Source organism: Tamandua tetradactyla, chromosome 3 (assembly GCF_023851605.1).
Source record: "Tamandua tetradactyla isolate mTamTet1 chromosome 3, mTamTet1.pri, whole genome shotgun sequence".
Lineage (NCBI taxonomy): Eukaryota > Metazoa > Chordata > Mammalia > Pilosa > Myrmecophagidae > Tamandua > Tamandua tetradactyla.
In genome coordinates this window covers 192,167,314-192,174,119 of record NC_135329.1, presented here as the reverse complement: position 1 = coordinate 192,174,119, position 6,806 = coordinate 192,167,314, and the positions used below count along the sequence as shown (strand labels likewise).

The 6,806-nt window shown below is 40.2% G+C and overlaps 1 pseudogene; it reads right to left on the bottom strand.

Moving 5' to 3' along the window:
* Nucleotides 1-5,457: 5,457 nt before the first annotated feature.
* Nucleotides 5,458-6,430, bottom strand: LOC143676546 (polycomb complex protein BMI-1 pseudogene; annotated as a pseudogene).
* Between the last annotated feature and the right edge of the window lie 376 nt (nucleotides 6,431-6,806).

The following is a 6,806-nucleotide window of genomic DNA, read 5'->3' as shown; positions in this document are numbered from 1 at the left end:
GGTAAATGGAAGGAGTGAGATGTCTCATCAGCCAGCAGGCTGGGAACTTGTTAGACAAGGGGGATTTCTCCAGGGACCCTGAAGTCACTTTTCCCCCCAATGCCTGAACATAACTGCTATGTTCCCCACAGCAGCCCCCTGGAGAGAACAGAATTTGGAGCCTGGTGACCCCCAACTGTAAGCTAACAGCCCTGGGTGGGGCCAGAGTCCTGCTGAACCAGAAACAGGAGCCACTCCCTGGAAGCCTGCAGACAGCTGGGGTATAAAGAATGAATGAGTCCCTGACTTATTCACCTCTGTACCTCCTTAGCTTAGCACATGTTTAGTAAGTGCTCAATAAATGCTTGATGGATTAAGGATTTTCTTTTTTCATGTATGACCAACAGAGAAGGAAAGAATTAAAATTCCTCCCAAGGAGGATGTTTTGGAGGACTTCCTTGCTGTAAAGCATATGAAAGCAAATTATGGGGTTTCAGAGAGACTGATTTTGCTTCCCTAGAGATACTTCCCCAAATGATAGATTTCCCTCAGCTTTGGATGGGTGAAGAGGCAGGGGGATGGTCATGGTCACTTCTGATGACACTAACAGCCTGAGCAGCGGCAACTAGCCTAAATTAAAAGTTGAGAAGCAAACAACAACAAAAGGTTTGGGGTCCAGTCCTAGCTCAAAGAGGTTGGTAGGGATCTTCCTGGTCTCCTCCCCAGCCCACATGAAAATCTCTCCCAGGATCTCACCATCTGATAACCCTCCAACCTCTATCTGTCTGCACCAGTCAGGGCTGGGGATCTCACTGGTTCTCCAAAAAGCCCATTGTATTGATAGGTCCTCAGAAAGATATTATTAAGCAAACCTCTTTGGAAATGTTGATCACGTCAGGTACAGATGCTCCTGAATTGTCCTAGGACATAGAACCTGGTTGGTATTCAAGCAATAATGTTCACAGGACTCAACTCCACCCTCTCTAACATCCACTAGAGGTACAACCTCTCATCAGGAGAACCAACACCCATTTCAGCTGATGCCCTTTAGAATACTTTATTCATTTCTCCAAACTTATTTCCAAATAAACCAAATCACCACTAACTCTGTGACCTTGATAAAACCTCTAGCCTTTCTTAGGGCTTCATCTCCTCATTGTAAAGTGAGAAAGATTAGATTAGATAATCTTTAATTTAATCTAAGATTAACAAGAGATCTGATTCTGTGATTACTATCTATTGCAAGTAAAGTGGCATATGGGAAGAGAGAAGGTACACAGGATTTATGTGGGAGTCAAATCTGAGCTCCGGGTAAAAACAACCTTGGCAATTAGCAAAAGCTGAAAACATGAAAGTTTAATATATTTGCACTTGGGATCTGGTTGGCTCCAGGTACACAGAACAAGGCCAGGGTCTCACATCACCTGGGAACACACCCACCTGAGGAGAAGGCCCTACCTGCCCAACAGCTGTCAGGGCTGAAGGACGGGTACCCAGAGCTCCCACTCAAGGTAGAGCTTCAAAAAGCATACCCACCCAGCTGGACTCAGGATCTGAAGAGGGACTGTGGAGACAGGTGACTATTTGGGAAAGGTTTCATAGGGTCTTTTCAGATGAGGCCTTCCAAAACTTCTTAACAAAGCTTGAGGAACTACTGGACACATCACAACTGAGGGAGAAAGACTGAAGAGATGAAGGGATAAAATATCAGGTGGTGGCGAGCAAAATTTAAGAATTATATATTCAGGGTCATAGGCCAGAAAATGCTAACCTACTGTATGGATGGGATGGGGGCAACACCAAGATGCTCCTTCCATCTCCCCAACCCCATCTAGCATGGTGGGCTCTAGCTAAGATTGACTGGCTTCACATCCCACCCCACTCCCTGACTCAAAGCTATATTACTTGGGCACAAGAAATTAACTTTTGTAACCTCAGTTTCCATGTGTATAACGCGGAGATAATAACAGTACCAACCTCATGAGGTCCACTTCGTGAAGCGTCCACCCAGTAAATGTCACAATAGTCATCGTCGTTGTCATCATCATTGTCTTGTTATTAGACCTGGCCTCACCCAGCCTCATCCCAATAATAGAATTAGTGCCCATTTCTGAAGTTCCTGGGTTTGGAGAAGATGATGAAAGGGGAGAGGGGAGCAGGGAGAAGAAAAATCATTCCCAGTGATAAATCATCGATACACATCCTGGCCAAGAAATCTAGTCTGGTTGGATTTATGGATCTGGAAATGAGACAAAAGATCAAGGGCTTAAGATCAAATTTTAAAATCTCAGTATATGGTTGATATGTTGAAACCATGGGGGTGAATATGCTTGTCCAGAAAAGTCTAAGCATTATGAAGTTAAATAAATTTCTTCAGTTAGGAGGAAACAGAATTGCCACTGCAGACTTGTGCAAAAGACTATAAAAATAAAAGCCAAACTAAGCATGCAAAACCAAAACCTACTTGGAGGTTGAATATTATTTGGGGGGCTGATATAGGTGGTTCATGAGTGGTGCCAGGTTTGGAAAGGGGTCAAGCATCTATGAACCAAAACAAAAGCTCAGTGTCATCAAAATCCCACTTGGTAACACATTTTACACCAATGAATTCCCAGGGAAAAAATTTCCAGGAAAAAGAAAATCCAGTTGCCAAAGCTTGGGGCATGAAACCACCTCTTGGTTAGACCAGGACAGGACACTTTTATTGGGACCAAGAATGCACACAAAGGCAATTCCCCCATGAAATCAGGGTGCTGTTATCAGGATGAAAAGAAAATAAATGCTGAGCAGCAAATACACAGATGCCTCTTAAGATTATGGATCTCTACCACACTGTCAGGATGCAAAAATATTAGAACAGGTTACCCAAAAATGCTACAAAATCCCCTGCTATAGTACTTTCATTTACAAACCCCTTCCTGAGATTATTTGCATAAAATAGTGACTGGCAATAGGAGAATAAGCTTGGTAACATCTTTACATATTCTTTCTAGTTCCACAAGAATTCACGTTCCAAGAGAATCAAGGGTGCTGTCAAGTTTGATAGCATCTATTCGTCTTTCTTTTCTATGTGAGATGATACCAAATCATGCTGTTTCATTTTGGTGTGGTGATGGGGGAGCATGATGGAGTATTGGAACACCTAGCTTCAAATGTAATGGGTAATGTCTAATTTTTGTAAAGCTGTGTGTTCAGGATTGCAGGTAAAGATGTCAAGATAGACATCTAATACGTTGATATGATGTTGCTGCAGGCAAGTTATGATGTTGCTCCTGTCGGAGCAGCTGAGATTTAGACATTTGGAAAAGGCTTTCCCATGAAAAGAGCTGTCAAGAATGATGGATGCTGAAAGCTCAATATGCTTTGAAATGTATTGCTTTTTAGTATATATGTTATTTTTCACAAAAAGGAAAAAAAATATTTCTTTTAGTCTCCAGTGTTTTGGAGCAACTAGAAGGAAAAATCTGAAATAGTGGAATGGTAACCCGTAACAAACTTTGAAATCTGTTCTGTATCTACTTACTGAAGTGTACTTTGAAAATCATTGCTTTTTTTGTTTGTTTTCTTTGTATGTATCTTTTTTTTTTAATTTGGGCTTTCAAGCATTTGTACAACAAAGTGTGTACTTCTTTGCAGCATCACTCAGACAGCAATGTCTTTTCCTTTAGTATTTACCTGCTGGAAACCACTACAGGGTTTCCAAAACTTCTGCACGTTGTGCTTTTTATATCAAAGTTTTATTAAAGATCTTAACTTTTTTCTAAAGGAATATCCTTTTTATTGGATTTTTTTCCAATTACAAATGAAGTTTAATTTTACAGCTATAGTTAAAAACAACAGCGACAGCAGGGCTGTACAAATTTAGGTCAAAATAAAAGTATATGTATTTTGTGACTCCATAAAACTTCATTAACTGTACCTTTAAAGAAAACAGAAGTAACAGCAATATATGCAAAAGTAATGATTTAATGACTATCAGCAAGACAAGCAATAGAACTGTGCTCCTTTTGCAGACTGGGGACGATGAAATGTTTAGCTACAATTTTTCCTATACAAAGATGAAACAATATTCATATAGAAGAAACACCCTCACAAATAACTGATGGGTGATGAAAACACACTAAAGTTTGACCAAAGCAAAACACAAACTGAAAATTGTTGGGTTTATTCATATTTTAAGTTCAACATGCTCACTCTATTTAAAAATTAAAACCTGTAGAAGCTCGTAATAAATTGCTTCCATTTCCAGATATTATAGAGAAGGCATATGATCATTGTTTATGACTGTTAAAGACTTAAATTTAAAATTACTGCTATAACACTTTTTAAAATAATTTAGGTAAAATTTTTTCCTCTAGCAAACAGCTGGAATATCTAAAAATTTATTTTAGAATTATAGTGATCAATTTTAAAAACCCATTAATTCCATCACAACCCATGGAAAATGAACAAATTATGTCCATATTCTATGGTTACATTTTTCTTTACAACAACAAAATTTAAGAGTCAACAGTATTACTGGAGAAAAGTCAGTACTGTAAGGACTTGCCAATTGTATCCATTGGAACAGCATTTAGAATCAGATATCCACATTAAAAATATTCTGTGCTGATAAGCAATGTCAAACATGGGCTGTCTGCAAAGGTCAAACCAGTTGGGAGAATTTCAACAACCATTTCTGAGTGCATAAAACACAATAATTTCTTTACAGTATTTATAAATATATCATACAGTACTGTTTCCTGTTATGTCATATACCAATACGGCATTGTACAATAAGCATAATGCCATCTAATTCTTAGAAAAGCGAATCATTTCAACAAGTCAGTAAAATAAACGGTAGTACCCACTTTTAGGCATACAGATTGTGTTTGTATGAAGTTTGCTTTGAAGTTTGTATGAAGTTTGCTTTCCTTTGATCGGTTTGCACAGCAGCAGAGAAATTTTTTAAAAAAGGAAATATAGGAATCAAAATGGCTAAATATGCAAGAAATTGTTATTCACAGTGACATGGCTACATAGAATGCATTATTCTATGCATATTCTTTCCATTTGTTGAGATTTCAAGATAAAAAGCAGTTGTGTTTTCTACAGGTTCACAAAGCAGCATAACAAGAACAATCAAGGAGAATGTAATGTAAGCCTTAGTTGGATTAACAAACTATGGCCCAGTGCTCATATCCATATTTCCAATTCAAACAATGGTTACAGAAACCATTTTCCATCTTTCCTAACACACACACACAAAATCTTGCCTGTCTCTCCCCAGAAACCCTTTATAAGAACAATCTTTTTCACTGAACGCACATATGAATATCACACATCTAGTCCATCTTTTATAGTCAAATTTAATGTCACTACAAAAGAAAGAAAATTGCACAACAGTCACATGCACTAGCATCTATAAAGCTGGAATGGCATGAAGACATCTATAATAAATGAAGAATTTAAAACTCTTTTCCTTAACAGTCTCAAGTTTCAACCAGATGAAGTCGGGGAAGATCCATTGACTGACGATTTCCGAGGTCTGTTGGCAAAGGAAGATTGGTGGTTGCCAGTGGGGCTGCTGCTGGTTCCATTCCTTGCACTGGAGATGTGGGGAAACTGAGGGTGGGGAGACTGGACCCAGGTACTGGGGCTCGGCAAACATGAGGAGGTGGAGGGGAGGGCTCCCGCAGGGCTGTTGGCCTTATCGCTCCCAGAGTCACCTTCCAGTTCGCCAGCAGTCGTCAGTCCATCTCTCTGATGACTGATTTTCATTCTTTTACAAGTGGGTTGAGCTCTGTATTTCAAAGGAGCGGCCCGTTCCTTCTCCAGGTATAAATGTAGGCAATATCCATTAGTGTATAGTGATCCTTTAAAGGTTCCTCTTCATACATGACGTCAATCTGGAAAGTAGTAGGTATGTCCATTTCACTTCTGAGAAACTTCCTTAGGTGCATCAGAGTCATTGCCGCAGGGCACCGTAGGTATCTTTTATCATTCACCTCTTCCTTAGATTCCTCTTTGTTTACTTTCCAATCCAATCTGTTCTGGTCAAAGAATTCAATAGCCAAACTTATTACCTCATCATCAGTAATAATTCTCTTAGCTTCATCTGCAACTTCTCTATCTTCCTTAGAGCCATTGGCAGCTATGGACATTTTGAAATTCATCAGCTGAAGGATATAAGCTGCATAAAAATCCCTTCTTCTCTTCATTTCATTTTTGAAAAGCCCTGGAACTAATTTGTATACAATATCTTGAAGAGGTTTATCTGACCTTATATTTAGGAGTGGCCTGGTTATGTGTGGACACTACAGATTGGACAGTACTTGCTGGTCCCCAAGTACCGCCTAACACACGTTTCACATTCGATTGCGGTGCTGGCGTCAAGGAGGTACCCTCCACAAAGCACACACATCCGGTGGGGGTTCGGCTCCGTGATTTTGGTTCTGGTTGTTCGGTGCATGTTTGCTGAATAAAAGGCCCATTTTACATGTAAATGCCGAAGACCCTGGGGAAGACTGAGACCGCCATTCTACACACCATCCAATTTCACCCCAGTGTGCCTCCAACTTAATAACATTTTTGTCTAGGTGCTCTCCAGTCCCCCCAGGTCCCCAGAGGAACCCGTCCCTCTAAAATGGGTGCGTTTTCTGGCCGCTCAAACCCCTCATAAGCCCTTTCATGGCAGGAGGCCAGTGGCCTGCTATCCCCGGCGGCTCGGGCGCCGGTCCTGGTCTCCTGTATATATCTTATATTGAACAATAAAAAGCGTTTTTTCAAAATCCCCTGCATGGGGAACGTTTAACACAGTGAAACGTGTGGTAGACAATGTCTGTGAT